The following is a 17,696-nucleotide window of genomic DNA, read 5'->3' on the forward strand; positions in this document are numbered from 1 at the left end:
AGGTTCATCCATGTTGCTGCGAATGGCATTATTTTATTCTTTTTTATCACTGAGTAGTATTCCAGTGTGTGTGTGTGTGTGTGTGTGTGTGTGTGTGTGTGTGTGTGTGTGTATGTCACAACTTCTTTATCAAGTCATCTGTTGATAGACATTTAGGTTCTTTCCATGTCTTGGCTATTGTAAACAGTGCTGCTATGAATATTGGGGTGCATGTGTCTTTTTGAATTATAATTATTTTAGTACAGGAAATCTTTTTTGAGAGGGAAAGGGAAAGGCAAGGGTTTTATTATGCAGATGCCTCTTCTTCTTGGGTGGGTAGAGAGGACTCACAAGGCTGATAACCTCATTGGTGCTGACCAGAAAATTCCAGGCTGATTAAGATTACATTTCTGCTAAAGGTCAAAATTGCAGCTAGATGAGGCATTATGTCTGGGTTTGGTATCATAAGCTTTAGCACAGGTGACACCATTTTGAGCCTGTGTTTTTTCTCTTTAACAGTTTTGATTAAATTAAATTTTAAACAGTCACATTTGGACAGTGCAGTTGTAGACTCTACAGTGATGAAACAACCATAGCATCTCTTGTGTTTTAGCTAGTTCTTAAAATATGTAGAGCCTTTATAATGCAGCATGAATACATTTTTAGTATTAAAAAGTTAGCCAGTGGGACTTTCTGAATAAGGGTGGAAAAACCTAACTGAATCAAGAATATATTTATCAAAATCCAATAACAGAAACCAGTCCAAAGTTTCAGCTGGCTTTGTTTAGTAATAGGAATATTAAGAGGGTATTCTGTCTATTGTATGGAAAACAATTAGACTCAGGTACCTTTATGATTACAAGTGACTGGAATGAAAAGCAAACAGGCTTCTTGGGAGTTGGTGCCCATGGGATGGCCCATGTTGTAGTTCTTTGTTCCTTTAATCATTTTCAAATATTGATGAGACAGATAGATGATACTTTGAGATGCAGTAGTCCATGTTCCCACACATGCATGAAGATTTCTCGGAAGGCTCATGACCATATCTAATAGTTTTAATATCGTGTCTTAAAGGTGGCCTAAGGTCTACACTCTGAAGCTCAAATTGTTAGAATAACCAAAAGCTAAAAAGGGAAAGATTAATGAGTCAACATACTGTTGGTCTCTTTCACGGAAAGAAACTTTTCTCAGGGGCCTACAAGCAGAAGAGTATTAAGCATCCTGCTGTGGCTAGTGTGACAACCAAAAAATGTCTTTATTTTCAACACCAAAGATTTTTTTTTTTTTTTACGCCAATCACTAAGAGGTAAGAACTGTTGGAGCAATCCAATCCCCGACAAGGAACCTCTCATACTCCATTTAAAAAATTAGCCTGCTTTTCTCTCTACGCGTTATAATTCCGGCCAAGTTGTAGGAAACATGCTGACTGTTCTCAGCTAGTGAATATTTGGAAAAATCTCAAAGTCATTCATTAGGAGAAGTAAAAGGTATTTGAAATGCTTGGAAATGTTGAAGAAAAATTACAATTATGCTTGAGTCACTGGGGCTCGTGAGTCACCTACCACCTCACTGTATCTTGATTAATTTACTAACTAATAAACCATTTCTTGGGCTCCTCTTTAGGCAAGGCACAGTGCATAATAAAAAAACTTTAATTGAAGAGCTCCAAACTTCATTCATTCATCTGTTAATTCAGCAGCAGTCTGAGATATTGAGCCTTGTATTCCACTACGCTAAGCCAAAGACAAGAGTGCCTGTGTATGCAAGGTGCTCGGTCATTAGTCTTAGTCGATGAAAAATCTGGACTATTCAGTCTCAGCGTTCCTACCTGATTATGTCAAAGAAGCTCAACTAGGCAGCCTTCGATTTTCACACATGCCGTGGGAATGCCTTCTGTCAGTCACCACAGTTCAGCCATTCTTTTCCAGTTGGCAGTGGCCGCGGAGCACGGACGATGCAGTGCTGAGTTGTGCTGCCTCCCCTTCCCTGGGCATTGCTATTAGGGAGGCTACAAATGAAAAATGTTTTGGAGAGGTCATAAATGGTGCTGTACCCGCAGTTTGCTGGACATCTTCTAAATGGTTTTTCTCTGTAACACTGTTTGGCAAACAGAAGTTCTTTAAAATTATACTTGAAAATAGCTGTGATGACTTCCTTTAGATTCCCTCCTTGTTGCTAGTTTTCTGTTCCTCTTTGGTCTGCCTCCATAGCTACTAGATTTTGGACATTCTCAGGGCAGCTCTGCTATTGGGAGAGGAGTTTGCATTTAGAAGTACTAACTATGGGCCAGAGACTGTTTTAAATGTTTTACGATGTTTTTTTGTTTTAAATCCATTGACATAAAATTCCTATGAATTTTATTATATTTGTTATTCTCATTTTACAAAAGAAAAAAAAAGAGGGAATGAGACTAGGAGAGGATAACCAACCCAAATGAACACAGCATGTAATTAAAGGAGCTAAAGCATAGCTTTGCTGCATGACCTCCTGTGTCCTGAGCTCATGCTTTCAGTCTCTCCCCTGTCCTATTACATCTTAGGCTCAGTACATAGTCTTCTTAGTGGGAAATTATTAAGGTGACTTACTTTTTCCGATAGCATGTTCAGAGAAGCCATTTCTAGAAAATTTGTATTTCTGGGGAAAAAAATACTAAAATCATGCTAAAGGATCATAAATATTTTGTTAAAGTCACAAGATTTATATCTTTGGAGAACTGTAGATGAGATGACCCTTACAGAACTCTCACCTTGTTACCACGCAGAAGCAGACATACACTGTGGATTAACATATTAGTATTAATGTTCACTTGTGAAGGTGGGCATTGATAAAGTCACTAGCTAAAATGCTAGTTAAAAACTATAAAAATAGCTACTATTAAGTTATATTAGAAGCAGGAAGACAAGAGTTGAACTTGGTGTAAATTATCTAAATCCTGTCATAGCAGGACACCAATGGATAATGTCTGAAATTGGTAAGACAAATGCCCACATAGCATAGCATATTATTTAGATAGGGAGATAGCATTCAGAAGAAATAACTAAAAGTGGTTGTTAATAATTAAAAGTTAGAGAGTAGGGGTGGTGATGTGTGGGTCAATAGACTCTTTTGACGTCCAAAAAGAAAAAACAAAAAATAGCTACTATTGACCAGACGCTTACTCTCTGCTGCATAGGGTACTTTGTCACCTCTATCCCTGGGAGCGCAGAGAGAAACTCAAGGCCAATCATTTGCAATTCCAGCAGGAACCAAATCCAGTTCTAATCTAGCTTTAGACTACTTTCTCTCAGCATTCTGCTGTACCACCTTGAGGTCACACATGGGAACACCTTATAGGAGGTCAAGAACTGCAGGAACATGAGAGACAGGAGCTGTGATCTGCACACCTATACCTCGTTTTCCGAGTTACGGCCAACTGTGTCCTTTAGACCGCAATGTAGATGTGCCTTCTTCCTCTGAGGTTTCTCAACAGAATTCATCACCTAACTGGAGCCCAAAATCACTGCTCCTAGATGGAAAAAGAATGAAACATACATAGCTGTAGAGTGAATTCCTGACTCAGCATAGAATAAATACCTGTTTGACAGATCCTTAACTTCTTTACAGCAGCGGAATGTGACACTGGAGAGGAAAAGAAGCTTAAGGAGAGCAGGAGAAAGATCAGCCTGATTGAGTGTCATTATTTGTATTCCCTGTAAAGATTGTAAGGGCTGAGCCACACATCAGAAGGTCCAAGGGTCCCCATTGTCTGTGGCTTGAAGTTTAATACTATTGCCAAGAACCAACTGGCATCAGTAACTGTTACCTACGAAACTGATGGAAAGTGTGTACTAAGGGGCATTCATCCATTCAGCAGGACCATAATTTTATGAAAGGTAGTTAGCATTGGCAGGTGAGCCATAATATATCTGACCTTCAATCATAAATCAAAAGCAGGTAGAAAAAACACTGGACAATATATCTCCTGCCACCAGGTTGCCCATAAAATACAGCATACTTCGCTGGGCAATCACAGATGGATAAAACAGCATGCTGTTTATATCATCCCTGAATCTCTGGGTTGGACTGAAATGAAAAGCTTTGGTAATCTTCCCACCCAACAAAGCTTTGCTCCTTGGGCGTACTGACATGTCAGCATCTGTTTTAATGCCACAGCTGCAGAACAATGTCTGAAACCACTGACTGCCCAAAAAAATAGAAGGCAGAACAGAAACAGCTTCTCCAAAGCCCCAGATGAAATGGTCCAAGTTTAATGATCCAAAGAGAGACACTGATTTGTTTCTTACCATATCAAAGGCAAAGAGATCATTTACAACTTGTAGTTCTGTGCCCTCATTCATCAAAGCTACATGTCTCTGTACCAGAGTTCATAATTTCAAAAGACGGGCTTCATTTCCCCATCAAAACTTTGTTGGCCATGCACTGCATGCAGGTGCCAGTGATACGTGGACATGTAAGACAATCAGACACAGCAGTTGAGGGCCTTACAGGCAGAAGACGACTGTCTGTATTGGAGAGCTAGCCACTTGATTTTCAAGTCTGTACTGCACATTTTGGGGCCTAAGAAGAGTATTCAGTTCTTTCTAGGAGTGAGGCAGGAAAAATCTCTACAGAAGTAGGGCTTATCTGAGTACTGTAAAATGTGTATGGGATTACATAGTAGAAAAGCCAGATATGAAAGTCTTTCCAGCAGAGGAAGCTACAAAAGCGAGGGCAGACACACAGCATGTTAGGAAAGCTGTCAGCAGTTGGTATAGCTACAGAAATAGCCTGTGACGTGGGGTGGGAGTGTGAGATAATGCTGAGCAGAGGCTGGGGCTGGGGCTGGATCATGGAGAGGTTAGGCTAGTGAATGTACACCCTGTGATTCCCAGGGGAGCCACATGAACTTATAGATACCTGGACTCATGCTAGGAGATTATGATTTCTAAGACTGGGAAAGGGGGAGGGCAGAGAACCTGTATTTTTCAACGGCTCTCCACACCAAGAACAACTAATTCTAATGCAGCCAGTCTTTGAAGAGTTTAACCGAGGGAGAAATATGATCTGATTTATACTTTAGAAAGATCATTCCGGGAATAGACTGGAATACAGATTTGAAGCGGTAAGGACTGAAGCCAAGGAGACTCTCTTAAGTAGTCATTGTATTGCCACACATTTGGGAGGTAAAACTAATGCTGAGAGAGGTTAAGAGACTTTCCAAAATCAGTGTAGCTGGTAACAGCGGCAGAATTTGAAACCAGATAGTTCTCATTCGAAAATCTGAACTTTTCCATTATGCTCCTTTATTTACCCTGCTGCTGCAGGAATGCTGCTGAAGATGGCTAGGTCTTAGCCTAAGGTTGGAAGCAAAGGAAATCAACTCTGGCCACTTAAACGCCAAAGATAACAAGCACAGGTGATCACAGAACACAGACCCACACTGGTTGGAACTAAGCATTTTTGCTGATTGGAATTCAGTTCCCCAGCCTGCCTGTAATTCAAGTACAGCATAATTAAAACTCATGTAATTGGCATCATATTACCGACAGACAATTAGAAAAGTGGTACATACATTAGGCACGTTTTCCTCTAATGGCTGCACTGTGATATAAAAGATGAATTGAGTAAACAATGGCACAACCAGAAATTACAATTTAGCCTTTCGCTGAACTAGGCTCTCCGTTTGCATGATCTCATATAATTATCACAAGAACTTTATGAACTATGTAGTATTAACCTTATTTTATTTTTTTGACCTTTATTTTTAGTTTCTTCTAGTCTTATTGAGGTATAATTGACAAAAAAATTTGTGTATATTTAAGGCATACAATGTGACGATTTGATATACATTGTGAAATAATTACCTCATTCATGCTAAGTAACTCTGCTAATACCTTAAACACATAGTACTTACTCTTTTAACAATTTCAAGGATACAATACAGTATTATTAACTATAGTCACCATGCTGGACATTAGACCCCCAGAAATTACTCATTTTGGTATCCTTTGACCAACATCTCCCCATTCCCCACACCCCCAGCCCCTGGTAACTACCGTTCTACTCTCTACTTCTGTTAAGTTGGACCTTTTTTTTAAGAGTCCACATAGGATATCATGCAGTATTTGTCTTTCTGTGGCTGACTTATTTCACTCAGCATAATGTCCATCAGATTCATCCATGTTGTCACAAGTGACAAGATTTCTATTTTATGAATAAAAAATACTCCCATGTGTGCACATATATTGCATATATAATTGTCTCCATTCATCTGCTGACCGACACTTAGGTTGTTTTTATGTCTTGTCAATTGTGAGTGGTACTTCAGTGAATATGGGAGTGCAGGTATCTCTTTGAGATGCTGATTTCATTTCCTCTGGATATATACTCAGAAGTGGGATTGCTGGACCATACGGCTACTTTTTAATTTAAGAAAGCAAAGCCTAGAGAGGTTTAGTAACTTGCTTAAGACCACATAGCAGTGGTTGGAAGCGAACCTTTGTCTGACTCTAAAGCCTCTTCTCTTTCCACTTACTCACAATCATTCCATTTTACAATGTGTTTTCAGACGAAAGGTCAAAGTTTATTAAGCACATCACCAGCTCAAGTGTTTTTACAGAAAACCTGGGCATGTTCAATTTATACCAGGGCTTAAAAAATTCCTGGAAACATGAGATCATTTTTATCTAATTCTAATTTAGCTTACTAATAGATTATTACTCGAGATGATTTTTGAAAATGCTGGGCCTTTGTTTCCGTGTGAGATGCACTGAGTTTTTGCTCTTCTTTAGGACTAACCAATAATAATAAGCAACCTAAAGCAGGCACTAGCAAAACAAAACAAGTGAGTACATTTCATTCAGGAAGCTGAGTAGAGGTAAAATAGCGCAGGTGAAAAACCAGACTCTTTAGAACCTTCAGATAGGAAACTAAGCTGCCTCTCATTGTGAATGCTCTGACAGAAGAAAAATATGTAAGACTATGTTCACATGTGCGTATGTGTTCATGTTTGTGCATGCATGTGTAGGTAGGCACGTGCTATTATGCACAGACATGGATACATTCCATATACTGGATCAGGCTTGGGCAGAGGGCCCCCATGGATGTGGAGGAAGGAGAGGACCCAAGCCACCAAGTGGTGCTTGTAGCTCTTGAGGTCTTAGGAGAGCTGAGTTTGTGGGTTATGTGGGATTTCTTGGGGGCAATAATCAAGCATGGTCCCTTTTATTGGGAATTTACCAGACTATTCCTTATTGTATGTAAATGACTTAAAATCTTCTTTAAAACACTATGAAATAGGCATTCAATTTCATGTTTTACAGATGAAGGAAGTAAATCTCAGAAAGGTTGAAGACAGGATTTGAATATAGATTTCAGTGTCTCCAAAGCCTCACACTGTAAATCCCCACTTCTGGGGGCGGTCTCTGCACCCTTTTTTTAAATTGAGGTACAGTTGATATACAATACTGTATTTCAAGTGTACAATGCAGTGATTCATAACTTTTATAAATTATACTCCATTTATAGTTTTTTGTAAAATATTGTCTCTCTTCCCTGTGATGTAGAATATGTCCTTGTAGCTTATTTACATTGTAGTTTGTACCTCTTAATCCCCTACTCCAATATTGCAACCTCTCCCTGCTCTCTCTCCACTGGTAACCAGTACTTTGTTCTCTACATCTGTGAGTCTGTTTCAGTTTTTATTACATTCACTCATTTGATTTCTTGGATTCCACATGTAAGTGATAACATACAGTTTTTTTTCTTTCTCTGTCTTAACCTATTTCACTAAGCATATCTTTCAAGTCCATTCATGTTGCTATAAATGGCAAGATTTCATTCTTTTTTATGGCTGAGTTGTATTTCATTGTGTATATATACCATATCTTCTTTATCCATTCATCTGTTGATGAACACTTAGGTTGTTTCCAAATCTTGGTTATTGTAAATTATGCTGCTATGAACATTAGGGTGCATGTATCTTTTCAAATTCATGTTTTCATTTCCTTTGGATAAATAGCCAGGAGTGGAATTGCTGGATCATGTGGTTGTTTTATTTTTAGTGTTTTGAGGAATGTCCATACTGTTTTCTATAGTGACTCCACCCCAATTTACATTCCTATCAACAGTGTACAAGGGTTCCCTTTTCTCCACATCTTTGCCAACATTTGTTATTTGTAGACTTTTTTTTAATGATAGCCATTCTGACAGGTATGAGGTGGTATCTTATTGTGGGTTTTGATACGCATTTCTCTAATTAGTTCTGTTGAGCATCTTTTAATTTACCTGTTGGCTATCTATGTCTTCTTTGAAAAAATATCTATTCAGGTCTTCTGCCCATTTTTAATCAAGTTGTTTGTTTTCCTGATACTGAGTTGGATAAGCTATTTATATACCTTGGATGTTAACCCCTTATCAGTCATATTATTTGCAAATATTTTCTCCCATTCAGTAGGCTGTCTTTTCATTTTGTCAGTGGTTTCTATTGTTGTGTGAAAACATTTCAGTCTAACTAGGTCCCATTTGTTTATTCTTAACACCTTTATTGTGGTATGATTCCCATACAGTAGCTACACATATTTGAGCTGTACAATTTTATGAATTTTGATAGATGGATAAACCAATGAAACCACCATCACAATCAAGATAGGTAACATTTCCATCACTCTCCAAGAGGTGCAAATTTCAAATTCGCAATTTATCCCTTCCCACCCTCTTTAACCCTTGGTAACCATAAGTTTGTTTTCTATGTCTGTGAGTCTGTTTCTCTTTTGTAGATATGTTCATTTGGGTTTTTTTTTTTTTTTTTTTTTTTTTTTAGGTTCCACATATAAGTGATATCATGTGGTATTTTTCTTTCTCTTTCTGACTTACTTCAGTTAGGATGACAATCTCCAGGTTCACCCATGTTGCTGAAAATGGCATTATTTTATTATTTTTATGGCTGAGTAGTATTCCATTTTGTATATATACTACATCTTCTTTATCCAGTCATCTGTCAATTTAGATTGTTTCCATGTCTTGGCTATTGTAAGTAGCGCTGCTGTGAACACTGGGGTTCACGTGACTTTTCGAGTTACATTTTCCTCCAGATATAAGCCCAGGAGTGGGATTGCTGGATCGTGTGGTGTCTATTTTTAGTTTTTTGAGGATTCTCCATACTGTCCTCCACAGTGGCTTCACCAATTTACATTCCCAACAACAGTGTAGGAGGGTTCCTTTTTCTCAACACCCTCTCCAGCATTTATTGTTTGTGGAGTTTTTAATGATGGCCATTCTGACTGGCGTAAGGTAATATCTCATTGTAGTTTTGATTTGCATTTCTGTAACAATTAGTGATATTGAGCATCTTTTCATGTTCTCGTTGGCCATCTGGATGTCTTTGGAGAGATGTCTATTTGGTCTTCTGCCCATTACTTTTTAAACTGAATTACAGTCAATTATAATATGTCAATCTCTAGGATACAGTACAATGTCCCAGTCATACATATATATATATTCCTTTTCATATTTTTTCCATTAAAGGTTATTACAAGATATTGAACATAGTTCCCTGTACTATATGAAATTCTTCAAATCTATTTTTAAATATAGTGACTAACGTTTGTAAATATCAAACTCCCAGATTTATCCCCTCCCACCCCCTTTCCCCGGTAACCGTAAGATTGTTTACTAAGTCTGCAAGTCTGTTTTGTAAATGAGTTCATAGTGTCTTTTTTTTTTTTTTTTTTTTTTTAGATTCTACATATGAGTGATACCATATGGTATTTTTCTTTCTCTTTCTGGCTTCACTTAGAATGATGACCTCTAGGTCAATCCATGTTGCTGCAAATGGCATTATTTTATTCTTTTTTATGGCTGAGTAGTATTCCATTGTATAAATATACCACAGCTTCTTTATCCGCTCATCTGTTGATGGACATTTAGGTTGTTTCCATGTCTTGGATACTGTATATAGTGCTGCTATGAACATTGGGCTGCACGTATCTTTTCTCATTAGAGTTCCCTCTGGATATATACCCAGAAGTGGGGTTGCTGGATCATATGGTAAGTCTATTTTTAGTTTTCTGAGGAGTCTCTATACTATTTTCCATAATGGCTGCACCAAACTATATTCCTATAAGCAGTGTAGGAGGGTTCCCTTTTCTCCACACCCTCTCCAGCATTTATTGTTCGTGGACTTTTGAATGACGGCCTCATTGTAGTTTTGATTTGCATTTCTCTGATAATTAGTGCTATTGAGCATTTTTTCATATGTCTTTTGGCCATTTGTATGTCTTCATTGGAGAATTACTTATTTAGGTCTTCTGCGCATTTTGGGATTGGGTTCTTTGGTTTGTTGTTGTTGTTGTTGTTATTAAGTTGTATGAGCTGTTTATATAGTCTGTAAATGAAGCCTTTGTCTGTTGCATAACTTGCAAATATTTTCTCCCATTCTATAGGTTATAATTTTGTTTTGCTTATAGTTTCCTTTGCTGTGCAAAAGCTTATGAGTTTAATTAGGTCCCATTTCTTTATTTTTGTTATTTCCATTGCCTGGGTAGACTGCCCTAGGAGAAGAACATTGCTAAGATATATGTCAGAGAATGGTTTGCCTATGTTTTTTTCTAGCAGATTTCTTGTGTTTTGTCTTATATTTAAATCTTTAAGCCATTTTGAGTTTATTTTTGTGTATAGAGTGAGGGAGTGTTCTAACTTCATTGATGTACATGCTGCTGTCCAGTTTTTGCAACGCCATTTACTGAAGGGACTATCTTTTCTCCATTTTATATTCTTGACTCCTTTGTCAAACATTAATTGACCATAGGTCTGCAGATTTATTTCCGGGCTCTCTATTCTGTTCCATTGATCCATATGTCTGTTTTTATGCCAATACTATGCTGTTTTGATTATTGTAGTTCTATAATATTGTCTGAAGTCTGGGAGGGTTATTCCTCCAGTTTTATTCTTTTTTATTCAACACTGCTTTGGCAATTCTGGCTGGGTCTTTTGTGATTCCATGTAAATCTTAGGATCGTTTGTTCCAGTTCTGTAAAAAAAAATTTTCCTGGGTAATTTGATAGGGATTGCATTAAATCTGTAGATTGCCTTGGGCAGTATGACCATTTTAATGATACTGATTCTTCCCATCCAAGAGCATGGGATATCTTTCCATTTCTTTGTCTTCTTTAATTTTCTTAATCTATGCTTTGTAGTTCTGCATGTGTAAGTCTTTCACCTCCTTGGTCAGATTTATTCCTAAGCATTTTTCTTCTGCCCATTTTTTTATTGGGTTGCTTTTTTTTTTTTTGATATTAGGCTGTATGAGATGTTTGTTTATTTTGCTTTTGTTTCTTTAGAGTTAGGGGACTGAGCCAAATATATATATATATGTATATAATATATATTATATATATATATATACAGCTACCATTTATGTCGAAGAGTTTTATGCCTGTGTTCTTTTCTAGTTTTATGGTTTCATATCTTGCATGTAGTTCTTTAAATCATTTGAATTTACTTTTGTATATAGTGTGAGGAAATGTTCTAATCTCATTCTTTTACAAGCAGCTTCCCAGTTTTCCCAGCACGACTTAGTGAAGAGAGTTTCATTTCTCCATGTATCTTCTCCAGGTATATTCTTGCCTCCTTTGTAAGAGATTAATTAACTATATGTGTGTGGGTTTACTTCTGGACTTTCTGTTGTGTTCCACTGATTTATATATCTTTTTTTGTGCCAGTACCAGGCTGTTTTGATTATTGTACCTATGTAGTATAGTCTGAAGTCAAAGAACTTGATACCTCCAGCTTTGTTCTTTTTTCTCAATTTTTTTCCGGCAGTCTGGGGTCTTTTGAGTTTCCATATAAATTTTAATATCATTGGTTCTAGTTCTGTAAATAAAAAAAAAGTCAGGTATTTTGTTAGGGGTTGCATTAAAACTATAGATTGCTTTGGGTAGTATGGACATTTTAACAATATTAACTCTTCCAGACCAAGAACACAGGATATCTTCCATTTGTTTGTATCATTCTCAAATTTCATTCATTCATTCTCCTGACTTCTTTGATCATATTTATAATCATTACCTAAACTCTTTATCAATTAGGCTGTCTATCTCCCCTTCTCTTCGTTCTTCTCACAGGATTTTATCTTGACCCTTTGTTTAGAGCATGTTCCTCTGTCACCTCATTTTACCTAATGTGCTGCTTTTATTTCTATTTATCTGGTATATTGGTTACATTTCCTGATCTTGGAGAAGTGGCGTTTCCTAGGATATGTCCTATGCATCCCAGCAGTACACTCCCCTCTGGTCACCAGAGCTATACGCACTAAGATTTCCCCCTATGTGGGCTGCATGGGTCCTTTTGTATGGCTGGCTGACTACTGTGGGCAGTTTGGTAGGTGTGGCTGGCCCCTGGTTCAATTGGTTGCCAGTACCTGCATTGGGTGGAGACTCCCAGTACTGTTTGGTGGGGCCAGGTCACAGATGGCCGGCTGTGGAGCCCTGGGTGTTGCAGATCTAATGCTGGCTCACTGGTGGGCAGAGCTGTGTTCTGGGGTGGGTGGTTGCGGGGGTGGGGGTCCTGGATCCATTACTGACCTGCTGGTGTATGGGGCTTGTTCCTAACAGGGTTGGCTGTGTGTTCCTGTTTGTCCCAAAGCTGGTGGTGGCCCCATGGTGAGTGGGGATGGATCTCATGGCCACTGGCAGAGGAGTCCAAGGTATCTTGGAGCTGGTGTTGGCCTGTTGATGGGTGAGGCTAGGGCCTGGGGTTTTCCAGGGCTTGTATCTGCCTTCAGGGGGGCAAGACTGAGACCAGGGTTCATGCCAGCTCACTGGTGGATGAAGTTGGGTCCAAGAGTCTCTGGCTGGGGTCCTCAAAGCTGGTGTCAGCCTGCTGATGGGTCTAAGGTGTCCCAGGGCTGGTCCTAGCCTTTGGTATATAGGGATGCGGCCCAGGGGTTCGTGGGTCTAGTGCTGGCCCCCTGGTGGATGGAGCTGGGTTCCAGTGTTTCTCACTTCAGGGCTTTTAGAGTCCCTGTCAGCCCACTGGTGGGTGGGTCTGGGGCTCAGGGGGTCCTGGAGCTGGTGCCTAAGTGGGTCCTGGAGTCTCTGGCTCCAAGGCCTAGGGGTCCTGGAGTTGGTGTCTGCAGCTGATGGATGGAGCCTAGGGGATCCTGGGGCTAGTACAGACACACTAGTGAGAGGGGCTGAGGCCTAGGGTCACTGGTTGCAGGGCCCTGGGGATCCTCAGTCTAGTGGCTGCACATGGATATGTGGGGCTGGGTCCTGGGGTGGCTGTGGGTTCAGCAGGTCCTAAGGCAGCCTGCCTGCTGATGGGTGGGCCTGCGGCCCCACCCAGTTAGTTTGGCCTGAGGCATCCCAGTACTGTTGTCTACAGTCTGGTGAGCAGGGCTACCTGTAGCCTGGTGCCAATAAGCTAGAGGGAGGATTCTAAAATGGCACTCGCAAGCACCAGCTGTCCAGAGGGTAGAAAGGCCTCCCACAAATGGCAGCTACTGGTGTCTGTGTCCCCAGGGTGAGCTCCAGCTGCCTCCTGCCTCTCCAGGAGACCCTCCAAGACAGGCAGATGGGTCTGGCCCAGCCTGCTTCCAAATTACTGCTGCTTCCCTGAGTCCTGGCATGTGTGAGATCTTGTGTGCTTTAAGAGTGGAGACTCTATTTTCCATAGCCCTCTGGATCTTCCAAAAGTAGGCCCCACTGGCCTTCAAAGCCAAACATTCTGGGGGCTCATGTTCCTGGTGTGGGACCCCTAGGCTGAGGAGCCTGGCATGGAGCTCAGATTCACTGCTCCTTAGGGAGAACCTCTACAACTGTAATTGTCCTCCCTTTTGTGGATTGCCCACCCAGAGCTATGGTCTTGACTATACCATGACTTCAAACCCCCTACCTGTGTCTTGAGTGGTTCCTTCTTTTGTATCTTTAGTTGTAGAAGGCCTTCTCTGCTAGATTGCAATATTATCAATAGTTGCTCTGTAAATATTTGTAATTTTGTTGTGCATGTGAGAGGAGGTGAGCTCAGGGTCTTCCTACTCTGCCATCTTGTCCAAGCTTTCTCAGTCTCTGTACTCTTAACAACAATATCAATTGTGATGCTTAGAAATTCCTGTGGCAATAGGCTTTCCCTGGTTTAATATGAAGGAAATAATTTTTTAAATTAGGTGTATTACATCTGATAAGCAACAGCCGAAGACCTAAAGATGGACACAATCATCAAACATAATTTGAAAAGTCAGCAGATTTTCAGAAAGGCTATCATGATAGCCCTTGCCTTGAGCTCAACCTTCCAATTACCCAGTCTGGTAATTTTATTTTTAAAAATGTATCTTCACTAGTCTCTCTCTTCCAACCAAGGTGCTCAATAAATATTTGTTGATGAATATTGAATGAGGGTAGAAAAAAATAATTCAAAGTCATGGAATAGCCTCAAGAATTTTAGTTTTATTTCATTGATCTTCCTGAAAAATCCTTTCATAAGGATAACATAACTGGCACTGGATGCAAATGAATGACATTTGGTTATTCCATGAAGAATCAAAGGCAGTGAACTTCAGGATAGTATAATCTGTGTTTTCTCAACAAGGTCCCAAGGATAGAGCCTCACTGAATATTATATTAGAGTAATGCTAGCTGCTGTCATCAATACATTCCAAACTTCAATGGCTTAACACAATAAAAGTTCATTCCTTGCTCATAAAAGAAACCAACACTTTTGTTCCTGCTTGGCAGGCAGTTTTCCTCCACGTAATCATTCAAGGAACAAGTCCCTACAGTCTTGTAGCTCTGGTATCTGAAAGGGCTTTGGAGTCAGATATGGGAAAAGGGGAAGAGAGAACCCTCCCCTCTTTAAACCCTGGCCCAGAGCGATAGACATCCCTTACAGTCCACTAGAGAAATGTAGCTCGCGGCCAGTTCACACAAGTGAAGTTAAAAAATATAATCCTTGGTGGGGCAGCTTCCTCCCCAACAACTCCACACTATAGCAGGGGAAATACCCCTTCCCAGTGGACTCTGCCATTCCTTCACTCCATACATATGCCTATACTCCCAGGGGAGAATGGAATTTATCACCTATTCCAGGAACTATATTATAGTCTTATATTATCTCACCTTATCTTTCCAAAAGCTCTGTGAATTATTATCCTGATTTATCAGAAAAAGAAATTTAGACTCCAAGGAAGGAACTAGCCAAGGTGATGTATCTGGTTGGTGATGGCACCTGGATTTAAATCTAGCACAGTCTAATTCCAAAGCATATCCTCTGTCCACTGAACCCAAGGAGGATTCATATTACCAAGGATTTGCCTGTTTCTTCAAGAGAATCTGAGTTATAGCTGAGTTGATGCTTTACATTGTTGGATTGGACTAATCTTTAAAATATATTGGACAGTATTTTTTCCTCTTGATTAGTGGGTAAGAGTCTAGGGAGGATATTTAAATTACTTATAGACAAAATAACTCTTTATACACATCTGAGTTAAATAAGTTAGTCTCTTTCCCTCCCTCCGTCTCTCTTTTCTGTGCGTTAGCTTTAGTCACTTTTACTAAAGAATGGCTTCCTCATATGATCCCACTTGTATGAAATGTGTAGAATAGACCATAAAGAGATGAAAAATTAGATGAATGGCTTGCAGGGTCTAGGGGAATGGGGGAAAGGGAAGGGACTGCTAATGAGTACAAGATTTCATTGTGGAGTGATAGAAATATTTTAGCATTAGTGGTAATGGGTATATAACTGAATATGCTAAAAATCACTGAATTACGGACACTAAAATGGTGAAATTTATGGTTTGTGAATTACATCTCAATAGAGCTGTTATTTAAAAACAAGCAAGCAAGCAAACAATAGCTTAATCTCCAGGTTGAGGTAAATAGCCCTTGGCAAATTCCAAGCATCATCTATTGTGGCTCTCACCACCATAGGCTGAATCTTTCCCATATCCAATTCAAACAAACAGAAAAAAACACACTCAAAGGGATAAAAAAAACCTTACTGGCCCAGTTTAGATCAGGAGCCCTTTGCTAGACATGTCAGCTTTGGCAGAGGGACCATGATCATATAATACAGATAGGACCATGGGATCTCCCTTCTGTAAATAGTACTGGTCTGAGCGAATGAGGGATCACTGTAGATCAATCAGCACCTAAAGAGGTATCTACTATATATCAGGCTCTGCTGGAGATATTTATGGTAACGTACACCTGGGTTTAAATATTCTCACGATCCTAGGCGGTAACCCCATATACCTAATTAGGGAATCAGCCTATGAAAGCCATATAAGCACTGGACTCAGACACATCAGTTTTAGAATCCTACCACTGACAAATTCTATGCCAGACAAGTCACATCGATCCACACATGGTGTCCAACTTTATTTCAGTCATTGTAATAACAGTCTATCACTGGGTCATTACATATCGTTGGATAAGTAAAGATGTATGCAGAATGTTTAGCACAGAGCTTATGCATGTGGTCTCCACGTAGAGTAGGTGCCTCACAAATGTTAAGGAAACAATGGTACAACCAGTTGGTGCAAGCAGTGATGAAGCAATTCATGTAACCAGCCCCAAACTAGTGATCCCACGTGGACACTCAAGAATGACCACAGGAGCTAGCTTTTCTCAGTTGTATTCCTGACCAGTTGAGTAATTAAGATAGTCTTGCAGTCCCCGCCATTTGCAACATCTGCAGCAACACACTTATAAGGGTGTTACGAATAATAGTGGTAATCTGTCCCAGTTTCACATCTGGCCAAATATTTCTGTATCTATTCTGTTTTGGTAATCCCTTCTCCACCTAGAGACACCCTGTTGATGCTTCAAGACTGAACTCATGTGTCACTCCCTGTCTGAGACCTTTGGTGACCTTGCCACTCCTCCAGGCAGAGTTAACCATCCCCTACTCTGTTTTAATATAGTAATACGGTCATACTTCTAAGGTACTGTTGAACACTTCAGTAGATTTTATGCATCATCCCCCACGAGAATAGAGTGTCTAAGACAGTAGCAGGCTAGAACCCAGCACAGCATCTAGTTGATGTGGATGTTCAGGAACAATTTGTTGAATGTAAGAATAGGAAACACAAAAAGGAACAATGTGTGGCATCCAGTAACAGCAGATAAGTATTTGTTAAGTTCGATTAAACTGGGTTATCACAAAGGACGTATGAATTAGGTAGGGCTAGAAATTTTATTCTCATTTACAAGAATAAGTCAGAGAGATTAAATGACTTGCATAAAGAAACATTAAGAAAATGATAAACCTGAGTCCAGCAAGGAAATATGCCTTCTGATTTCTACTTTAATGCCTTTTCCCTTTCACCAAGCTGCCTCAAAATTTAAACAAAGAAGAGTTCAACAACAAAATGAAAACTTAGAATCAGATTAATGGTTGTTTGGGTCCTTCTTGTATCATTTATCATCAAATGAGCCTAACCAGTTGCCGTAAAAATTGCCACTGTTCTCATAGCCTTTTCTGGCCTCTCTACCTTATAGGTTCTTGTAATATATTAGTGAGGATTAGTATTTCTTGTATAAAACCTCACAGCTTTGAGAAGAAAGGCTGTCCTGGATTCATGCTGGTCATTAGGCAGATGGGATGTGACCAAGGGGCACCGCTAATCAGAATAGGCCAAGGACAAGGACCCGTATATCTCCATTCTTCCAAAGCAGTGTTCTTCCTTTGACATACAACAGTTGTCATCATAAAATGACAGGTGCACATCTGTAAGTGCC

The 17,696-nt window shown here is 39.6% G+C and overlaps 1 long non-coding RNA gene across 2 annotated transcripts in view; it reads right to left on the reverse strand.

Moving 5' to 3' along the window:
• Window positions 1-1,615: 1,615 nt before the first annotated feature.
• Window positions 1,616-17,696, reverse strand: part of LOC116668035 — a 139,421-nt gene continuing 123,340 nt past the window's right edge. For both annotated transcript variants that reach the window (XR_004325081.1, XR_004325082.1), the window contains exons 2-3: window positions 3,369-3,484; window positions 1,616-1,987 (exon numbers count right to left, since the gene is read on the reverse strand). This is a non-coding gene — a long non-coding RNA (uncharacterized LOC116668035). The remainder of the gene's footprint in view (window positions 1,988-3,368; window positions 3,485-17,696) is intronic.

This window comes from Camelus ferus, chromosome 13 (assembly GCF_009834535.1).
Source record: "Camelus ferus isolate YT-003-E chromosome 13, BCGSAC_Cfer_1.0, whole genome shotgun sequence".
Taxonomy (NCBI): domain Eukaryota; kingdom Metazoa; phylum Chordata; class Mammalia; order Artiodactyla; family Camelidae; genus Camelus; species Camelus ferus.